The sequence below is a fragment of the Neodiprion fabricii genome, chromosome 2, assembly GCF_021155785.1.
Source record: "Neodiprion fabricii isolate iyNeoFabr1 chromosome 2, iyNeoFabr1.1, whole genome shotgun sequence".
NCBI lineage: Eukaryota > Metazoa > Arthropoda > Insecta > Hymenoptera > Diprionidae > Neodiprion > Neodiprion fabricii.
Genome location: NC_060240.1, coordinates 10,304,088 through 10,325,147, shown reverse-complemented (window position 1 = coordinate 10,325,147; position 21,060 = coordinate 10,304,088). Strand labels below are relative to the sequence as shown.

At 41.6% G+C, this 21,060-nt stretch overlaps 1 protein-coding gene across 1 annotated transcript in view; it reads left to right on the top strand.

The window, feature by feature from the left end:
• Positions 1-17,056: 17,056 nt before the first annotated feature.
• The window catches only part of LOC124176307 (L-lactate dehydrogenase-like), a 52,193-nt gene continuing 48,189 nt past the window's right edge, over positions 17,057-21,060 (top strand). Inside the window, exon 1 of the mRNA XM_046557425.1 lies at positions 17,057-17,122. The gene's annotated coding sequence lies outside the window, so the exon portion shown is untranslated. The remainder of the gene's footprint in view (positions 17,123-21,060) is intronic.

Below are 21,060 nucleotides of genomic sequence, written 5' to 3'. Positions count from 1 at the left end.
TGCAAGTTGTGTTTGTCTCTAATTTTTATTTCAATCGTTTATCTTCTATTTGTTCTGCGTTGTGTATCGTGCATCTATAATATCAAATTTGACGTAGCTAATGGAGCTCTTCCTGCCCTGTGCGAGCTCTTACAACGCGAGATGCGGTCTTGAAACAATTTAGAGCTAAACGGCGCGGAGTGAAGAGCAATAAAATGCACCACAGCAGGGTAGCCGTATTACCGCGATCCTATCTACGCCGATACCCTGCGTCGTTCGAATATATAGTGGGCATCCCATGCCAGCTCGACTACGTTTCGAACTCGACATTTTTAATTTGGTTCAAACTTTTTCAGATGCGATTATAGCAATTTTAAACCCCCGATACTTTCTTCTGCAATCATTTTAGAATCATCCAAACCTCTTCGTTTAGTTACATTTTTATTGGAATTCTCAATAAATGCTCAGAAATTAAATTTTTCTTAAATAAAGTCCCATAACGGTTTCGTTGAGACCAGACAAAAGAAAATTTCGTTGTTTTAGTTCGAAATTTTTTATTCACAATAATCAATGTTGAAATGTTTTCAAACATGTTGAAAGAAAATTCTTATGTCCTTACAAGTTTCTAGCAAATTCAATTTTTATACTATTTTTCATCTTGTGCATTAAATCCTGTTACTCAATTTCACCTATTATGTAATTTGAACATGTTTGTCAGATATAGAGTTACAGACATTTTTGAAATGCTGAAGCACCCATTTATATAAATTCAGAACAAGCCGGCGTGCATGTATCGATCAATCACCTGGTATCCTGTCTTTAGCTCCCATTCATAATTGGTATGAAAAATTATCGGTTAAATGTAAGCCCAGTGAGTCAGACGACTAATATAGAACTTGAGTGATCTGCGACTCGCATTTCGATTTGACCGTTTTGTTTCTTTAAAACCTCTGCGATTGCGGATGTACAATTTCAAGTTGAAAATGATTGATCACCGGCTTTATAAATCACATGTTGAGTAGTGCACTTTCACAGCGATCATAGTAATTATGTAAATAAACATGCATGACTACGAGTTGTTCTTTCGTTTTTTTTTTTTTTTTTGTTTCTGAACATACGTACAATGATTACTTTATTTCATCAGATTGTCCAAAGTTTGGGTAAATACTTGACGGAATATTGCACATTCGGTGATGCCGCAGGAAAAAATTCCAAGATAGGTGAATATTGTGATTCAGGTGAACATCATCGAACATTGTCATGATCTTTGCTGTAAAATTGAAATTCTCGATTCGTTTTTACTCGAAGGTTCTTTCAAGAACAGATAGAGAGAAAAGTAATGATAAGAGATCGATTTTTCTGTCAAACATTCGGTGATTGATACTGAGCTTAGCGTCAAAAAGTAAGGCTCTCAAAAAATCCTAAAAGCTACAAATTTGCTGTAGGTATCTGTGAAACACTAAGATCCATCTCTTCCGGGCAAAAATATATGTCAATGTGGTTCTCAAATATAGAAATCTTAAAATCGGACAAACAATTGATCTACCGGCCGAATAAGTGAGCTTGGTACGAAAACAGCGAGAGAATTCTTAAGAAAAAAAAGTCGCCCTCGTGTAGGTATAATTGAAAGACGGTACGTTGTCTGACATCTGCCTAAGAGTCACTGACTTTTGTTTCAAGTTCGCAAAGTTTAATCCGTCATCCACGCAGATGATTATTTCTCTCCTTAAGAAATATTTATCTTCGTGTATATTTATGTAAAAGTAGCGTATCCATATAAATAATATACATACTGTGCAAGTCTCCAATATGAGTCGTAGGCGAGCCGAAGGTGAAATATACCAAATACACGAGGCGAAAAGACAACTGTCTCCTTGTTGCACACGATTATTTATATAACAAGAGTTTTTAACGCGTTTTCTCACGAAGCACGAATTTGAGGTTAGGGTCGCGTAATGTCAGATTTGTTCGCTGCAGCGCATGCGCGTAGTGTAGAAAATGCCACTTTCAACTCCTAGGACTAAAAAGTGGCCTTTTCAGTACTCCGCGCATGCGCATTCGCAGACTCGCTCTACCGTCATAAAAACGGACACTTCGTGTACGGAAAACAGGCATGAAAAAACGCTCAAAACATGGACACCTCACGTAAAATATTACGTTAAACTTGTGCTACGCGTTTCTCTGAATAATAGGAACAGTTCAGAAGACCGATCAACTATACGATATTATACCCATTATTTATGGGGTGATTTAGACACGGGGTGTTCGAGGTATAAAGGCTCTCCTCGCAGTCCCGACTTAAGGCGCGATGAGAAGGTAGCCTTGTTACCCGAATTACTTCCCACGTGTCTTGGTAATTAGCCGGAGTGACGAGTTAATTAGCTTTGGCCGGGAAGCTTTCGTCGCGTGACGTGACGATGGCCGGTATAGCCATTTCCAGGCCGTAATATACTACAGACAAAATCCACTTCGACACGAGAGCCCCTCTCTCTCTCTCTTTCTTGTGCCGCGGGAGTGTGGGTATTAAAAAAAGTTAACACCTTTGCTCCTCCGCGCGGCATATACACCTCATCGCATTTACCCGCACACGCCATACCATTCGATCCGGTTCGCACACGAGGAGGACCCGTTTGTTCCTTTAGCGTCAGTTTTGCCCCGTGGCGCATCGCCGCCGCGAGTTAGGTTAGCAAAATCGGTTATAATGAGGCCTTCGATCGATCAATCAACCTCCGGATCACTACGGCGTATCGATTCCGGAAACTATATCTCTATCTGACCGATTCAAATTAGGGCGGTGTATTCTTTTCTCCCTGAAACACGATCTGAACATACAAATTTTTTCTTTTTTTTTTTTTTTTTATCGACAAAAAAATCTTCCCGAATTACAAGATCCTTAATTCAAGAGCATCGTATTAAAGAGTCCCAGTAACCTATTTTTTTTTTTTTATTCAAATTACGTGGATAAATGTATACGTATTTCAGTTTCTTGGCTGGATTTTACAAAACGATCGCGAATACGTGAAAACTACAGACGATAGTTGAATTATCTTCGATAATGATGACAGATTTTTTTTTCTAATTTCGAGTAACCAGATACGATTTATTATAGCGAAATCAGGTATTGTTGTATTTTTAGTTCAAAGTGCCGGAATAAAGCTGATCTTCTAAAGTTTACGAGGAGAAATACGTTATTATTTATATGAAATCAAAAATTTTGTAAAATTTGACGGAGAAACTGGAATCACCGTAGCTTTTTACACGTTATTTATCCTTTTGAGTTAATGCGGTAAGTATTCTTACCACCTATTTTACATCCATTTTTTTGTATATTTAGAGAACTTATCAACATATTTCGTTGCGGTTTTTTGCTATTTCTGATAATATTCCAACAGGTTTTCAATACTCGAGAGTAATTATTGCGATGTAATGTAAATTGTTATTGTTAGAAACAAAATCGAGGAAATTGAAGGAATAATTCATTTCCGATAAGTCACCTCTCTACACGTGTACCTACATATTTTCCATAAATTATAAGTTTTAGAGGTCGCTGATTACGAATCGGAAATCGGATTTAAAAATTTCAAGATGGTGGATCCGATACGGTGGACGAAAATTTGAAATTCCATCGAATCCGGAGAAAAAAACTATGTCAAGGGGTTTTTGAATATTTTTTTTGATTTTAAATTTCAGTATGGCGAATCCAATCAGCAACCCTAACAAATTTCGTCAATTGAAATGAATCTTGTGGATGAAATGACGATAGAAATTAGCTGTGATTATCGGGCGCCGATAAACTTTTCTTATTGTATAATCCTGATTATCCGCTCCACAAGAATATTCAATTAACCGCAATTTTCACGCTATATACATAACACGCAGACACGATTGTTCAATGCTTTCATCCGCCTCTCTACAGCAAGGAGCCCGTACTTACAATTAGGTCACGAGCAACGTACAGATACTGCAGAAGCGATTAACACGATGAACGATAATCGCAGCCCAACAGGTATTAGTGGTTGTTTATTAATCTGTATAATCACTGTATGATCGCTGCATCTGTTTGTTCCGTCTTTCAATTACGTTTCATTGTTTATCGTGAAAAACGCATCAATATTGTTGCTATTAGCTGTAACAATTAGCTGCGTCCAATAGCTACATTTCGCCTTTAGTGTAGGTACATTAGAACCTTAGAAGGACCTTAAATAACTTTTGAAAGATAAGATTTATCATAAAATGATAAGAGACCTTTTTTATAGAGCGTTCAAGTCCCTACAAAAATGCGTTCTGGTTTTATTAATTTATCAACGCGTTGAAGAGTTATAAAATTCCAAGTTTAAAACAAAAAATATTTCTCATGCTATTTAAGTGGGGAATAGAAAATCGGGACGATGCACCTCTAAATATTAATATTAAGAGTCTGAAACTTGGACGGCATCTTTTTTTTTTTGTCATTTGAAACAATACATTTGACTTGAATTTTGAGAGAAAAAAATATTTGATTTTTTTATACAGTCTAAAAAGTAAGAACAAGTTGTTACGACTTTCGCCCAGGTATAATAACAGCTGTTACACGTAACCGTGGCGATGATAAAATGCCCCGTAGTGTCGAGCGAAATTATCCGCGAACCGGTCGATAGTGAAAGTCGATATATGAGTGTTGAAAAGAAAGGGAAAGATAAAAATTGTGAAGGAACGAATGTGGGCTGTTTGTGAGCCGCCGCGTAGAGTAATGTCTCTATTCCCACTTGCGGCACTACCGCCAGCCATACCTAATAATTACACGTCACCGAGGCTTCGTAGTAGTGAAGCATCCAGCCTCCAATTATCCGCAAGCACCTGCCTCTCCACAGAGTTGAGAAAAATTTGACGCATTCGAAGGAGGATGGTATACGATGAAGAAAGAAAGAAAGAAAGAAAGAAAGAAATAGAGAAGGAAGAGGAAAAAAAAAAAAAACTATACGGTCAAACGATCCAGGACAGAAACTCCGAACGGTCAATTTTTTCAACACTGAATCACGGCATCGCCATTGGTTGACTTGTGTGCGCTCAGCTATACTTCACGTTAGTGTGCATATACTCTTAGGGTGTTTTTAGGACGAAGTAAAGCAAACACATCAGCTATTTATCGAGGTTTTCAAGAGTAGGTATTTCACGGTGTGGACATTCTATTTTTTATTGTTTCTTTCTTGTTCTCGCTGTGTATGCATTTCACATAACTGACCGAAGATTGAAAAGAAAATATACATATATCGAAGCGATAAAATTGATTCTATTACCTTATATATTGGAAAATTTTTCGCGAGAAATATGTTCTTATTCGTAGGGAGTAAAAAAAGTTTGAAGCTGTGGTAAATAAATGTATTCGAATCGAGATTGGAGAATTTTTTGTGCCAAATGTAAAACGAGAAGAAGAATAAGAAAAATAAAATAGATTTTTATGTGGAAAATTCTCAGCTTTAGAGAAATTCGATGCTGGGTAAACTCTTAAAATCAATTTTGAAGTTTGAAATAATTATTTGTCGAGTAACCTAACCTCTTTTCGACTATGACTATAATTTTCTACAATAAACTTTATTTCAACATCGTGTTCTTTGACAGTCTTCGACAGTCATGAACATCTGCATTTTATTACTGATTTCAAATTTGAGGGTGAGCAGATCTACCGCATTTTGTCATATTCAGAATGATCTCGGCTGGATGTTCTTGCAGTTTGAAGAACCACAACCCTGGAAACTACAGGTTGTTCAATCATGTTCAATATGCAAAATTATACCGTACTATGGAAAAAAATATCTCCATTTTCGATGAATAAGTCTAAAAAATTGAAATATGGTTTTTCACACCTTATTCAGATCGATTTTTGTGCTTAACAGTAAAACGGCGAATTTTTTTCCAATATTTTCTCGCAGAAAGCTAAAAGGTTTCCATACAAAAGCTAATCATTATTGCAGATTTTAATTTCTCACGCCCACTCGGTATGACAAAAAAATGGCATTCAAACGTAATTTTAGAAAATTCACGATGCCAAAGCTAAGCGAGTGGTAAAGAAATTGAAAAACTTACGCGATTTTCTCTACAAGATGTAGGCAACTCTACGTTGTGGGGAGTATGAGTACCAACATGAGAGTTCAGCTTTGTCATAAAAATTGGCGGAACCAATCATACACTGCTTCGGTGATCCGACAGACTTCTCGGAAACACGCAGTGCGGCAGCGTGCAGTTTTGAAATCACGCGTAGTAAAAATTCAGAGAGAGTAAGAAATCGGCATAATAATAGGACAGAGGGCCGTAATATACCGACGCAATTTTGTTGCTGGGGATATTACGACAATTGTTGGGTAGAACGCAAGTCCGTATCTACAGAGCGTGAATACAGTAGTGTTGGACGGAGGTGAATTAGTGCAAAGAAGGTAGACTTTATTCCTGGAAGCATAGATCGTTTTCAAAGTTATTACCCGAGGTTCGCCATATTTGTACGTAGTTAACCCGACGCTAATGACACGCGCTTCTTGCATCACTGACGAAGAGGCGCGCGTCGCCTTCTCTGCGAATAGACGGCTGTCGATTCCGATGGTGATGCGGCGAAGAATTGCAGGCGTGTCTAATTCCTCACCAGCAAAGGCCGCAAGGTCGAGTCCTCGTTGAATTACGGGGATTTACACTGAGAAAAATTTCATTTGTTACAGTAACTAGTAAGATTCAGTAAAACAGGTATCGTTAAAAAAAAGTATTTAAATATCGTTGGTATTACGAAAAACGAGGTACCCCTAACTATTTTGCGCTATTGTCGATCCTTTTTTGGTTATTGCAACGCAAAATCAGTTTGTGAGGTTTACTCTACTTTTTTAGTCAAACAAGGCTTTAACGTCAATTTATCGTTGCACGAGCATTAAATTTTCGCAACAGTTACAAGAAAATCTAGCAACAGTGATCGTGATGAGAAAGAATAGTGACGGATACTAGACTTTCCGGTAACAGCTGGAAAACTAATTTTCATGTTGTAACTAGAACTATATTTTTCGATTGTGGTAAAAAATGTAAATAGTCAAGGACTGAGCGGTAACCGAAATTAAAAATTTCTCTCAGTGCGATGGATTCGAGGTGCATAGAGCCGCTGACGGAAGGAGCGACGTTGAACAGCATCGTCCGGTACGTACTAAGGCACACCCGACTGACGGAGGCCAGCGCTCGGCACGCAGTTCTGGAGGTCCTCAACCTGGGAGTATCGATGGGAAGAATCGGCAAGACGCCAGCCGGCACTTATCTTCTCATGACATCGAAGCCTGCCGCAGTTACGCACAAGATTCGCGAACCTCGATTCGACGATGACAGCAGCCCCGAATCTTCTATTGGAAGCACCAGCGACTGAGTAAAATGAGCTCAGTTCATGTGTTCCAAGTCCAAAAATTATAATAATAAGTAAATTGTCGTTAAACGTTTCATATTGTTGCGAAAAAAGTTTTATCTAAATTTACATATTTATATTATTAGGTGATCCTATTTGGGGGTTGGAAAATTTTTATCTTGAGACGCCCCCGATATCTGTTCCGAATCATTAAATAAAAATCTGTGTAAAGTTTTAAGCCTCTACGTCAACCGGAACACGTGCCTCTGAGCTATGAAAGTTTTAAATGAAAAATACATGTAGTTTTTATAAGCAGTTATTTCGATTTGTATGACTGGTATAAATTGAGGAACCGATTTGGAACTTGGCAGAGTTCTTGTTTGTAACGACAGGAAGAAAGCCTGAAAATTTCATAATTTTATAATGTATTTCTTTTTTTATATAAGCTTAATAGCATCACTTTTATTAGGCTTACATATAAGTGAACAATGAGTATAAACTTGAAATTTTCAGATCTTTTTCCTGGTCATAAAAACTAAATATATTTTACATTTAAAACTTTAGGAGCTTAGAGGCACGAGTTCCAGTTCACGTAGAGGTTCAAAACTTTACACAGATTTAAAAAAAAAAATCATTTGAAACAGATCTGGGGAACGTCCCAATGAAAATTTTTCTGACACTCAAATAAGGACCAACCAAATATAATATATCGTCAACGTGACAGTGTCAGACAATAATTAAAGGTCATTTACCGGCCTCTTTCATACCATCGTCGATTGTTACAAGGAAGAACGCGCGCGATTCAAACCCCGATAAACCGACGAGGACTACATCGTCGAGTTTGAACAGTTTTTTGATACTTTCGTTGATATTTTTTCTCCATCGACCATCGATTTCTCTTTTTCCTGGCATCTGTAGATACATAACCATGTTATACTCGCCGATAAACGTGAGCGCATAGGATCGAACTATTGGAAACGAAGGAACGCAGAGAGGCCTGCCTCAGCAGGCAGTGCGTGGGATCCCTGGCTTCAGTGTCGCAAGAACAAGTTCTATAAACCTCGGTACCTCGGTACTTAATTACCGTCCAGCGTGCTTCGCCGTCTGGTAGGAACCTGCGGCCTGGCTTTGCGCTGTAAGTGCAAGTGTTGATTTGCCAACTCACTGTACTCGAACCAGCAGCCTATAACGAGCATTTGACCAAAGCCTTATAGAACGATGAGCAATAATCTTGGCGTGGATTCGCTATCAATTGGTGAATTTCTGCGGAAATCAATGATCGGATAACGAGCTTGCAACTTTGTCGGGCTTGAGCGAACTCGGTTGTCTTCCCTTCTTGAAGCATTCATTTTTCCCCAAGTTTTCGGGTTTAAGTTATCGACAATGATCCTTTCACGCTAATTGTAAACCAGAATTCGGATCAATTTGAAAGTTTGCATGTTTCCTCTCAGAGACTTCTTGAAAATAATCAATTCAAGCTTCGTGTCATCAAGTTCCACCGTAATTTGATCTGTACGGATCACGGTGAGCTTTCTTACGTAACGATACCTCAGAAGCTAGCTTATCCATAATGTGGTAGTTTTGTGAAAATCTTAAAAAATTACTTGCAATTTTGTGTTGATTTAAAAATATTACTTTGCAATGCTAGTTCCAGAAAGCGGACGTTTGCGCAAAAGTAACCAGAATGTTAAAATGGTGTGCAAAAAAGTAACTAGTAGGTATCAAAAAGGCTATAGTCGATAAGTGCCACTTCTCACACGCTCCACAGGCACTGAAAAAAAGGCTTTTAATGCACGTGTTGCAAAAACTAGTATCCGGTTCTTCTTCGCCCGATTTTCATATTAGATTCTGTGGTCTCAGATCGAACAACCAATACGAACAAATCAAGTTATGAACTATCCTGCCCCTGGTTCCAAATGCGCGATAAGTATCATTGACTACTAAAGTCAAGGTTCGGCTCGTTGGGGTTTCGGTAGTTCCGAACCCCCGCTGACGTTGAACGAGGGAACCAAAAGGGTTAGCTGGCGGCAGTTTTTATCTAAATATTAATTGGACAGCCAATTATATTTTCGTAGTGAAACATAAATTTATAATTGTTAACTGCAATTAAAGCGAACCAATTATCCGTGCGCATGCTCTCGGATGGTCATTAACCGTTCTTGTGTGTAGCCTCGGGGGAGTAAAGATGCCACTCCGAGGATGCTGCGGCAGAGTATCCGCCGCGTAGGGGAGTCACGGAATTGTTTACTTCACGAAAATGGCTCGGGAGTCGCGCGCGATCACAAGAGGTTAGGAAACAAAGTCCTTTGTTCGTCGCAAAAGGCGAAGCGTCGCGACGCCGCGCACATACCTACCTACCAACGAAACATGAACCATCCGACCATCCAACATGCGCAAGCAATCCATGTTCCTCTACACGAATGTGCAGTAGGTACAGGTACGCAAGACCAAGAGCCGAAGGCTTCGACTATGCCATCCACCCACGGGGAAGATTGCCGCGTGATTCACGCCCCGGTGTATATTCTATTCATGTTGCGCTTTCGTTATTCAAGAGAATTACACCGCGTCTCGGAGGTGGACTACGGAGCTGGAACAAAGTTGTTCCTTCCTCCTATAAGAGGAAAAGGGGCAAATTAGCAGCTCCGGTCCGGATGGATGCCGCGGAGGTTGCTGCCAACTTCCAGCTTGGAGCTTACCGAGTTTACCTAAACCGGCAAGCCAGTTGTCCGCATGCGGAAAAGAAAATTAAACCGCGGTTCGGCGGACCCTCAATCCTTCCGTTCCCTCTAGGGAACCTTACCTTCCGCCACTGTCTTCCAAGTTGACCTCTTCACCCCAATTTACTACGACACGCAGGGATCCTCATTCCACTCCACCAAGTTATCAATACTGCCTTGCCGCGTCAGTGCAGAAAAAGAAAACCCTGGGGAAAGTTACGAAGCGCAAATTTAGGTGTGGAAATCTTTATTACAAGAGCACATAATGAAACCGTTGGATTTTATTTTCACTTAATGGAAGTTTGTAAATTCCAAACAATGTTCAGTGGTTGCAAGCGATCTTCTAGGCTGTCAAATGGTTGCTGATTCCATTTCATTCTAAAGTGTTTGAGAAACGACAAAATTATTACGTCTTACGTTCAATAAACATCTGGCAATGTTGAATATATCCGATTCCAAGGTATACGTTTACCCTTGTTCACGAAGCTTATGCGGCAGAAGGTTATTTCGCTTGTCAAAGATGCATTCTCGATGGCACAGACTTGCACGGAGGCGTCGCGCAAGGTGCAACCGCTCGCAGAGTCAGTCTGGACAATGATAAAAGAGGGAGAAGAATGCGGCGAATGAGGGAAGGCGAATAGAGAAGAAACGCCGGAGAATGGGCGTCCCGAGTCCTATACAAATTTATGCCCCAGGTTCGCTAAATGCCTACGGTGGTGCATACATTTGCGGCCTTTCACTCTCTCTCTCTCTCTCTCTCTCTCTTTCACTCTTTCTCTCTCTCTCTCTCTTTCTCGCTCTCTTGGACATCCCGACACATATACTATACACACGTCCCGGAGTGTCGCCGAAGATCGTTCCTCGACGTCTTCGCGCCGCTGCACAGCTGCACCAGCATCGCGAAACGTTAATACAATATCTCGCCGGCCAGATCCGACCTTCAGAAGCTCTGATACACCTACGGGGTGTCTCGGCAAAACCCATAGACTCGGAGCTTCCACCGTGGTTCCAAGAATGTTTTCTTTCCGAAGAATCAGGTCGAAACCAAGGGCATATATGAGCCGATCGCCGGGGAACTGTTTTAATTTTCGGATCACGTCGCCGCACCGCTGCAACCCGTCTGCAAATTTAAATTGGGGCCTCATTACGGGGAAAGTTTGAGCCGGGACTTTGGCCCCTCGAACGACCCAAAACTGTCTCATTTTTAAAATCGTTTTACCGTAAACGCCGAGCAGCCGAAATGGCCGACCGCGGTTCTCGATCAAATTACACCTTAATCTGCACTCTCGAGCTTTTTTCTCCTCTTCTGTTATCCTCGGCGTTTCAATACCATGCACCGCTGTTACCTACCCGTAAACATTGTACGGCCTTACGGCAAGGTCCACCCTGTATAGGGCGCAGGATCGATCCGCGTGTAGGTAAGACAGACGGACTAACTTCAGCCATTCGTTTTTGTAAACTGGATCCGGCGAGGCGAAGGGCTGCGGGATGCATCTCGGCTCATTTAAATGTAGCTCCGCACCGGACCCGGGGTACATATGAGATGAAGATAAATAGGTGTAAAGCAGGAAGCCTGTTTCACTTTGTTAAAGTACGCGACGGTATCGCGGCTACTCGCGCTGTCGCCTCTCCGAGTACCTTCGAGTGCCTTGAAAAGCTCGCGTCGAGACGAAACGGGGACCGGATGACCCTGCCCGTCTCAATCTCCGAAACGGGCTGACTTAGGTACAACGTTAACCGGACTATAAAGTTTAATTAGGGCTCCTGTGGACCACCTGCCACCTCCAGGTACCTCAGCCTGAACCCGGTCCTGCGATATTTCTCTGGTCGCTGGGATCCACGGCTCATCTTCGGCCTTTAACCCCTAACCATAACGTCATCGCTGAGGAGAGAGAAGACTGCTCGAATTGCATACTTCCAGGGTTAAAAACTGTTGGAGTTAGGAAAGGTAAGGGAGTTTCGCTTGGGCTTTACAGCATTGCAGGAAGACCGATCCCCGGTGGTCGAATCCATCGGTTCTTTTCCTCGTCAAGACTGGCGGTGATTCGGTATATGTATATGCACGAGCCACAGCTCAATGGCTTGGGTGATGTCCGTGACGATTTTTAATATCGGCTTTCTGCAGACTCATACAGCTCCATGGGTTGGTATATAAACCGAAAGCGACGCCGGCTCTTCCGATGATTGGTACTAATTTCATCCTTGCCCTTTTATTCGAGCCCATTCCGTACCGTCGGAAGCACTCAACGACGAAACTACCAACAGGATCACCCGGGAACATGTTACACCTCAAGCCCATTTGATTTTATGGGAGATTTTTTTATTTCTTTTATTTTTGGCAAGAATGTTCGTCATACTCGATATAGTTGTTTTTTCTGTCTTTCCAAGCAGCATGAGTTCGGATCTATAAAGTGTTGCATCGCGTTGTAATGAAAATTTATGTATAGAAATAGATACAAAATTGGCGGTCTGAATTGTTTCGTTAAGTGAAAATAACCCTATTCCAATTTAATGTGATTACTGAATTATGAATCTTTCAAGACGTATCACGTTGGATTAATTTCTACTAAACAATTAGACATTACCCTCTATACAATACGAAGAATCAAGTTTTGTTCAATCATTTCACATGTCTAATTGTTTAGTTTTCTATAAATAATTCCACGCAGATGCTTATATACTTTAAATTTGTACTTAAGAATTAATTTGGGACCAATGACGAACATCGACTTTATTACTCAAAAGTATGCGATGAATCTCATACTTCGATTTGTATACCATGGTACTTTAGGTATTCTGAACATGTTCTTCAGCCATAGCAAAGGAAATAAATATATGTCGGAAAGAGGGGGGAGTTAAATTGTGAAAAATATACGTCAACTCCAAAGGAGGTAGAAAAGGTTTGCGTTGCCTTTAAATGGGGGAACCTAAGATTCCGCTTTCACGTAATCACTTTGTGTCAACAAGTGTGAATATAGGCGAGAATGACACGGTCTTATCTGATTACTACTGATTCTTGATTCGATATGGGTGGATTGAGTTGAGGAATTCACCGAGGAGTGAATCGTGGCACGTCTCTTAGTATACAAGAATGAGAAGATTCAGTTAAGTGTAAGCACGGAAGCACGTGCGTGGTTGGCGATGATCAGGCCCGAAGGAATCGAGAGGGTGGTGGAACGAACGAGATAAGCGAACAGGACTTGAGGCCAGAAACGCATTCGCTCACGTTTTTCAATTCTTGTCTACAAGCTAATTCCGTAGATAAGAGTTCTCTTATTAATCGGCCGGATAAGGCCCACCGTGTCGAGGGAGGCGGTGGAGTTAATTAGGTTGTGCCCGTTCCTTCGTCCCGGCGAAGGAAGGAGCCGCCGGCATTGGAGACTGGGTATTAAGGGAAGGGGAACACCGGGGCGGGTCCATTTATCTACAGAGTTTAGATACGATCTGCGTCCGCGCGCGAGATCCTGCCAGTATTTGTCACGGAGATGTGGCCCGAAGATTAGCCGTCAAGGGGCCCCCGCGGGGCCCAAAAGCCTCGGGTCCCTCACCTCGCGTTGCGTTATTCACCAAAAACTTGTCGTTCTTCCCCGCGCCACGGGAACAATGCTACACCCGGAAAACGTGTCTTGGGATTTTTACGAGAAACGTGGCTCGACTGCCGAGCACCAAAAGAGTTTTCTTCACCAACTGACGAGGAGCAGCTGATATTATCAAAAAGACAAAAAAAAATAAATAAACAACCGCCATTTTGTCATCCCGAGCAGTGTTATAACGATGGAAATTCTCAAGCTAAACCGACGCCTAACCATTCTGCTGATTAAAAATGGGTGCATCTAAGCTTTATCTTGAAAATGATAAGGCTGCAAACAGTTATAGACTTTGCAGACTCAATTTGACTGGACTTAAATTGAAGTCGTTTGTGTGATTCAATGTCACCATATCGCTTCAAGTCCTTTTGAATTTATCATTCCATGGAAACAGTGTGATTGTAAATTTATTTAACGATCAAAAACGAGTTCAGGTACAGATCACCTTTTCACTCAATGTTCAATACGGTAATAAGTCGTTGGGTCTACGAGAGAAAAAACGTTGGATACTTATCCGCTAGAGTTTTTGTGCTTGCGATTTTTCCCGTATCCGGAATCGTTGCATCGTTAACTACGTTAATAGTAGCAGCAGATAGAAAAGAGTGCTGTATTACAATGAGACGCTTTTTTGCCTTTGGGTGTATTTGATCTGCATCAGTAATCTGTCGTATTTCTAATTTCTGTCTCTCAGAGTCAGTCAGTCAACCGTTTACTTTACACGGACAATACTCGTCGAACTCTTATAGTCGGGAATTTTTCCTTAATCACTTGCATAGGTACGAGTAACAATTGTTCCAATCGTTAAAAATGGCCTCAGGCTAGGCTTTGAACTGCATCAAGAGTCGCGGAAGGAAGGCGTATCTGTTATAGTATAAAAAGAAACTCAGTCTGAAGTCGTACTTCCTCCTACTACGGCTATTACTGAAATTTAAAAGAAAGGTGGGTGCCTGATTTATCCTTCACCTGTATCCTCCTCCGCCACCGCTTCCACCACTCACTCTGCATTCAGGATATTTCGAATACCTGTAACACCAAACGTACGAAATAACTTCCCCGCATTTTGGAGGGTGGGAAAGAAGTTCGGAAAAAGAAAAGAGCTGCAGAGAGGCAGAAATTACACCTGTACACATTTGAGTCGTCGTCTTCGTATTTGGTATCTGTCGAGCGGACTCATAACCTTTACGGACCGGCAGTTCGAATTAAGGCAGACGAGGTGGAATCTTAATCGGCGCGGGAAATGAGGGGACGCCGGAGCGTCGGGATTATTGGGACTGCCACGAGGTCTGAGGGCTCACTTTACATAGAAATGTATCACTCCGACGGGTTAGTGGGGCGAAGGAGGGGGGTGGGGGGTCATACCGTTCTCCTTTTTGTCGTTTCTCTTGCCATTGCTCTTGATTGTGAGTCTGGATTACACGCACGAGGGGCAAAAATGGAACCATCGACAACCGGACGACTGGACACGGCGTTTCGCCAGAGAGGAAATACCAATTTCGGGGGCCTTTGAAGATCGAAAGAAAAAACGATCAACGCCGAGGAGAAAGTCGGATACATCGACCCGTTACAAGGGACTTATCGACACATTCCTTTAACCGAGATCTTCGGCGTTTAATGGATACAAATGTTGGTCTCAAACAGGACTGTAATCACCATACGTTCGGGAGTTTCTGTCGCGGTTTATTATTTGAACTTTAGCATGGTCCAAATTCCGAGTGGTTTGAATTCTCAAAGAGTCGAAAATTTTTGTCCCAGTTTCTCGGCATTTTATCGAGTAAATTGCCATACGTAGAAATTTGTCGTTATGGCCCATTCACCTAGTGGAAATTTTTACATTAAATTTAACTATTCAAAGTCTCGACCATTTCGAAATTCGGTCGTTTGAAATTCGTTTACCCATCGTACTGATGAACATACGATTAGAACGTTTTTGTTGCAATACAAGTTTGCGCAGGTCGGTAGGAATAGTTGAACAGGAAAGGAACCATTGAATTGGGTACGAACGTGGAACACAAAAATAAAAATAAAATAGGGTTAGAATAGAGAATTAGAGAGGAAGGATGCAATCTGATAGAAACGTGGAAGGTAAAAAGAACGGTAGAATATGATATGATATATATTTAATGTCATATATCTAGTACATTTTGTGGCAAACTGAAATTACCTATACAAAAATCCAGAATTTAACATAAATAGTGCTGCAAAAATGCAAAAAAAGCAATAATATACAAAAATAGTATTAATGGTAACGATAAAGTAGTAATACGAAATAATTAGTAGTAATAGTAATAACAAATCAGAATACAAGATTACTTAGAATACATTGCTATAGTATCAAACTTATAAAAGTTCAATATAAAATTACTTAATTCAATAAACTTCCATATTAAGCACAACATAATGAATTAAAAAATATATATATATATATATATATTTATTAAAGAATAGGGTAGAAAGGTGAGAACTGGAAAGAAACGATGAAATAAAATATAAATATGGAGACGAGGAGAGCAAGGATGCGACAGAGTAAGATTGAAGAGATGGTCATCGCGTAGGGATGCAACGTGTTTATAGGGTAGTGTAGTTTATTGAATGAAACTCGTTTAAATTTGACAGTGAATCAGCAGTTGCTCGCTTGCCCAAAATCCATGGAAACGAAATTTGAAATTATTGTGAAAAAAATGTTTCCTTGCAAAGCGAACACGACAGATCCCAGTTGACTAAAAGCTCGTGGAACGAACGGACCGAGTCAAGTTTGCTACTTCACGTCCTCCACGATCCATTCGTTTCGTTCGTTCGTTCGTTCGTTCGTTTTGTTTGGCTCTGGTTTTGGTTTGATTTTATTTTTCTACACACGCCTCAGAAAACGGTGGCTTGAGCAGCGCGGCGCGGCGGCTCCCGAAACAAAGGGAGGCAGAGAGACCTGCTCTCAAAACAAACATCACTTCACTATTATTCGAGGCTGCAGTTCGCCGCGCTTCGTACAAGGTTCGACTATTCACCAAAAATCGTACCTACCTCGGTGCCTCGAGCGGCTCGAACACGCGCACAAATCGAGGCACACAGACGCGGAAATCCACGGGATCAACAATGTCCGGGATGCCCCGCAGACGCGACGCGACGGCTTCGTCGAGCTCCATTCACACGCCTATGAAAGGGAAACCCTCGCTGTTCAATAGGAGTGCACCGCGATACCGGCAACACCTCGAATCTCGAGACAATACGAGAGCCGACGTGACGTTAACCACCGCCGTAATATCCTCGAGTTTATACCGCTCGTTGCGAGTCTATGTATACGGCTCGTGGTCGCCCTTCTTCTTCTTCTCCTTCTCTGTTATCCATATACAGAGGCGCGCTGCCACCTCGACTGTGCATAGGTTATGTTCCTTTCCTGTTCGTGTGACATTCGCGCCAAACGGCAAACGTATCTTCACGCGATCGCCGCCGCGGCGTTCATTTGTATTCAAGCATCCTTTCGACCTGGGCACTGCAGCTTGGTGAGTACAAAAAAGTCGCGGTGAAACGAGGTCTTGAGATGCTTTGAGCCCTGGTGTCACGTGACCGATTTAACTGTTTTTACGACAATCCATCTCATTCTTTCCTGAAACCATCGACTCGATTTCAAATTTTGTTTTTGATGTGATCGTTTTGATGTCAGGCAGTGCATTGTGGTCAGTCAAGGCTGAATAAATATCGTGCAAATTTGTCATTCATTTATTTGGCCGCGAGGCAGGCTTTGAGGTTATATTTTGCGAATAACTCGATGAATAATTAGCGTGATAATTTATCGATCCTAGCTGACTGGAGCACTTTTTCCAACATCACAACGATCTGATCACAAAAAATTACAATTCATATCGATTTTTTAGAAAAAAATTGGGATGGATTCTCTTAAATATTATTCTTGAAATTGGTGAGTCAAAATTCAATACCATTCTGTTACTTTGAATACAAGATTGTTGAACACTGAAAATTTATCAAATTTACATATTCGTAATCCACGATGATTTACCTAAGATCTCAAGAATTACAAATACTGAAAATGCAAACATGGGCTTACGATTAGATGCCGATCTGTCATTTCAATCAATTCCAAATGGTTGCGTTTCACGATGGTTTATTTTGTTGGGAAAACATTTTCTTGATACAGTTATATTTCCTGTCAAAAGTCAATATAGTATTCATGAAAAAGAATATTATATACCCGAGTTCAACTTATTTTTATCTTAAAATGGTTTAAAATTGATTCCAACATTTCATTTTGTTTCGATTTCAACGTCCAACAAATTCCACTAATTTTCTTATACTCACGACCAATGTGAAAACTGATAAGAACGCTCCGTTTTTCTTGTACCTATAAGGAATGAAAAAAATAAAAGTAAACAATCCGAAGAGTAAATTTTTCAATTCTTGCGTTTCTGTGTAAAAGGGTTATAGTATATACGTGCACAGTTATGACGTCACAATCGCTTAACACGTATCAAATCTGTGAACCGATTCGCTTATACGTTATTTTTACGTCGATTTTTCCGCGATCTTACAACCCGCGTGTAGAATCGATCTGAAACTCGTGGTGGTCCGGGGCTAAGGCCTACTAATTAATTAAGCGAAGGATCACCGATTGCAGAAGAAGAGAGCTGATCCGAGCCCCGCGTCCTTCGATCCTGCTCCAAGCGTCGCAAGTATCGAACCCGGGATACGAAGTCGTGTATCTCTCCGTCCGAGAGAAGCTGAAAGTTGAGACACAGAAGCGGTTAGCCCCCGGGGCCCGGGCCCCGCGGTAGCAGCGTACCTTCGCCCCGAAGCTCCGAGATGTTTGGTCCGGCGCGGCGTCGATATCATCTTCTTGGCGTTCAGAAATCATTAGAGACGAAGAGGCGCATTCCAAGGTCCAAACGGACCTTATTTGAATGATCGGGAACGCCGGGGCCGTCGCTCGGAACTAAAGAGAGGACTGACTGTCTCTTCTCCCCCCTCACTGTACATTTTTACGGACCCATTTGGATATGAGTGCGTTAGGTGTGTACACTGGCTACCATTCACGTGTGTACATATCCACGTACGTGCGCGTCGCTCAAGGATCCGAACCCAGGCATTTATTACGCCGTTATCAGATTTCAATTTCGATGCTCGTCACAATGGATACTATAATTATTTTTATTAGTGGGCAGAAACTATTACTGTACATTGTACACCTATACGCCCATATGTATACATACGTATCCATCTGCCCACATAACCTTCATCTTATACCTACTTGTGTACATACCTACACAGAGAGGAAAAGATGAAACTTAGTAGGCTGGGTGACCGACTGCGCATGTGCAAAATAATTAAATTCTATCGGTCGGCCAGATCATACCGCCGAAATACTTTCGTCTGTAACACAGGCGTGCCAACTTATTCGAAACCAAACAGGCATGGCACGTCAAACTCTTCCGCGTCAAGTAGTAAATTGAAATTATTTTGTTATGACGATCCGTAGCTGGTATCAGTCATAAGAAGCTTAACAATGAAACTTTTCCAAGACTTTCCGACTCACTGTAAATTAACTGTTTGAGATCTGCTTAACCTAAGAAATCCGAATCCTCTACATAACCTGTGTGAGCCGCATTTGACAAGTGAAGCTTGAGTTGGCCAACCTGCATGAAAATTCGATAAAGTTCACGCATGCGCAGTCGGACGGTCAATCAGCTAAGTTTCACAGTTTCCTCACGGTAGAATGCACAAAGCCAAGCCGATGGGATCAATTCCTGCAGGATTCGTGGGGCCCCAGGAGGGCCTCGGTATGTCCGCGATCATGCTTCTTTACTCTCTACTCTTTTTATTTCAACTCTTTTATCGCTACGACGAACACGTCGACGTTCTACTACAATTCGACGACTGTGTCCGGACGATCGTGCCTTATTTTCCAAATAGTTGCCGGCGTCCGAGTTATGCGATGCTTCGTAATTGTCCGAATAATTCTCTCCCAGTTTGTTTTGCCCTCCGAATTTTATGTTGGTTATAATACATCTCATGTGCGATGCTTAGATGACTCGCATAATTCAAATGAAAATGAAACTATTCGGAATTTCACTTCAATTTCATTTTCGTTTTCATCAGCTTTTATTCTCGCATTTTTCGACACATCTATTAATTTCCCTCCAATTGTGAACGAGGTTATTTTAATTCTATGATAAATTTATCAATGGGTTATTCGTTTTCACAGAGATTTGCAAATTTGGGGACATTAAAATTAGCCTGAGCAGATATTGCCGGAGTGAAACATTTTCAACACCTCTAATTATTCAGCCCTAAAAATCGTGCATGCATGTTAAATGCGTGTAACTTATCTGTGACAACGAAAAAAAAAAAAAAAAGATGAAAATCGCCATCAGTGTTTGTTTGGTAGGTATTAACGAATGTATACTGAATAAACAAGCTCTGAACGTATGGATACTTATACGCGCGGTTAAAAAATGTATACATGAGTGCAGAGCCACCTGGAAATGGACGTTGGTTTCTTTCCCTCTGAAGCAGCGCGACGTCCGTTAGGGTAAAAGGTGAAAGATACAAGATTAGGGATATAATTAAGAAACCGGAGGCTATACACTATAATAGGATATTCTGGCAAATAATTCTGCCCTATTTTCTACCGGGTGCAGCGCGCGAGGTTTCAAACGAAAAAGCCGAGTCACACAGCTGCAGAGCTCTTTCCCATAGTGACGCAGCACTGTTTTCTGGGCCCCTCGTTGCGTCGGGCCTCGTGACTTCTCGGATTGCACGGAATGGGAGCGCGTCTCCTGCCCACCCAGCCACCCCCTCTCGGACCCCGAAGCCCAACCATCCCCTCCCATCTCGGTTATTGCCGCGTGTAGCTACATCTCGCAAACGTATTTACGTACAGTTTATACACGAGGTACAGAGTGCGCGATGTAACATCGTGCCCCGTTGCAGTAACGTGTGTACACAGAGTGCACGTGGAAGATCAGCAGAGACGCCGGGGAGCAAGCTCGGCTTGTTCGAGCAAATTGTACACGACGGGTCTCGCGCTTCGAGAACAGGGCACCTCAGCGACCAGCGAACTTGACAATCGCCCACGCCAACTGCTGCTGCACTCCTTGCACCTTCGCGAATATTACACGGTGTCCAGTGGTCCTGGAAATGCCCTTGAATCTTCCATGTCCTTCAAATGTCCTGCAAACTGTCCCTGAATTTTTCCTGCCTTCTGCAAATATTCTATTTTTAATGTCCTTGATAACGTGAAAATGTCCTGGAAATGTTCTTGAATTTGTTACGGATTTTTTAATGGACACCGTGTATTAACACTCGCGTTCAAGAGTCTTGATTCGTTTAATTTTATGTATTCAGTTTTTGGCACGACCGTTCGTCAACCGAGTGTCGTAACGTTTACTTTCATCGAGAATGTCGGTTTGAAACAAAGTTGCAGTCG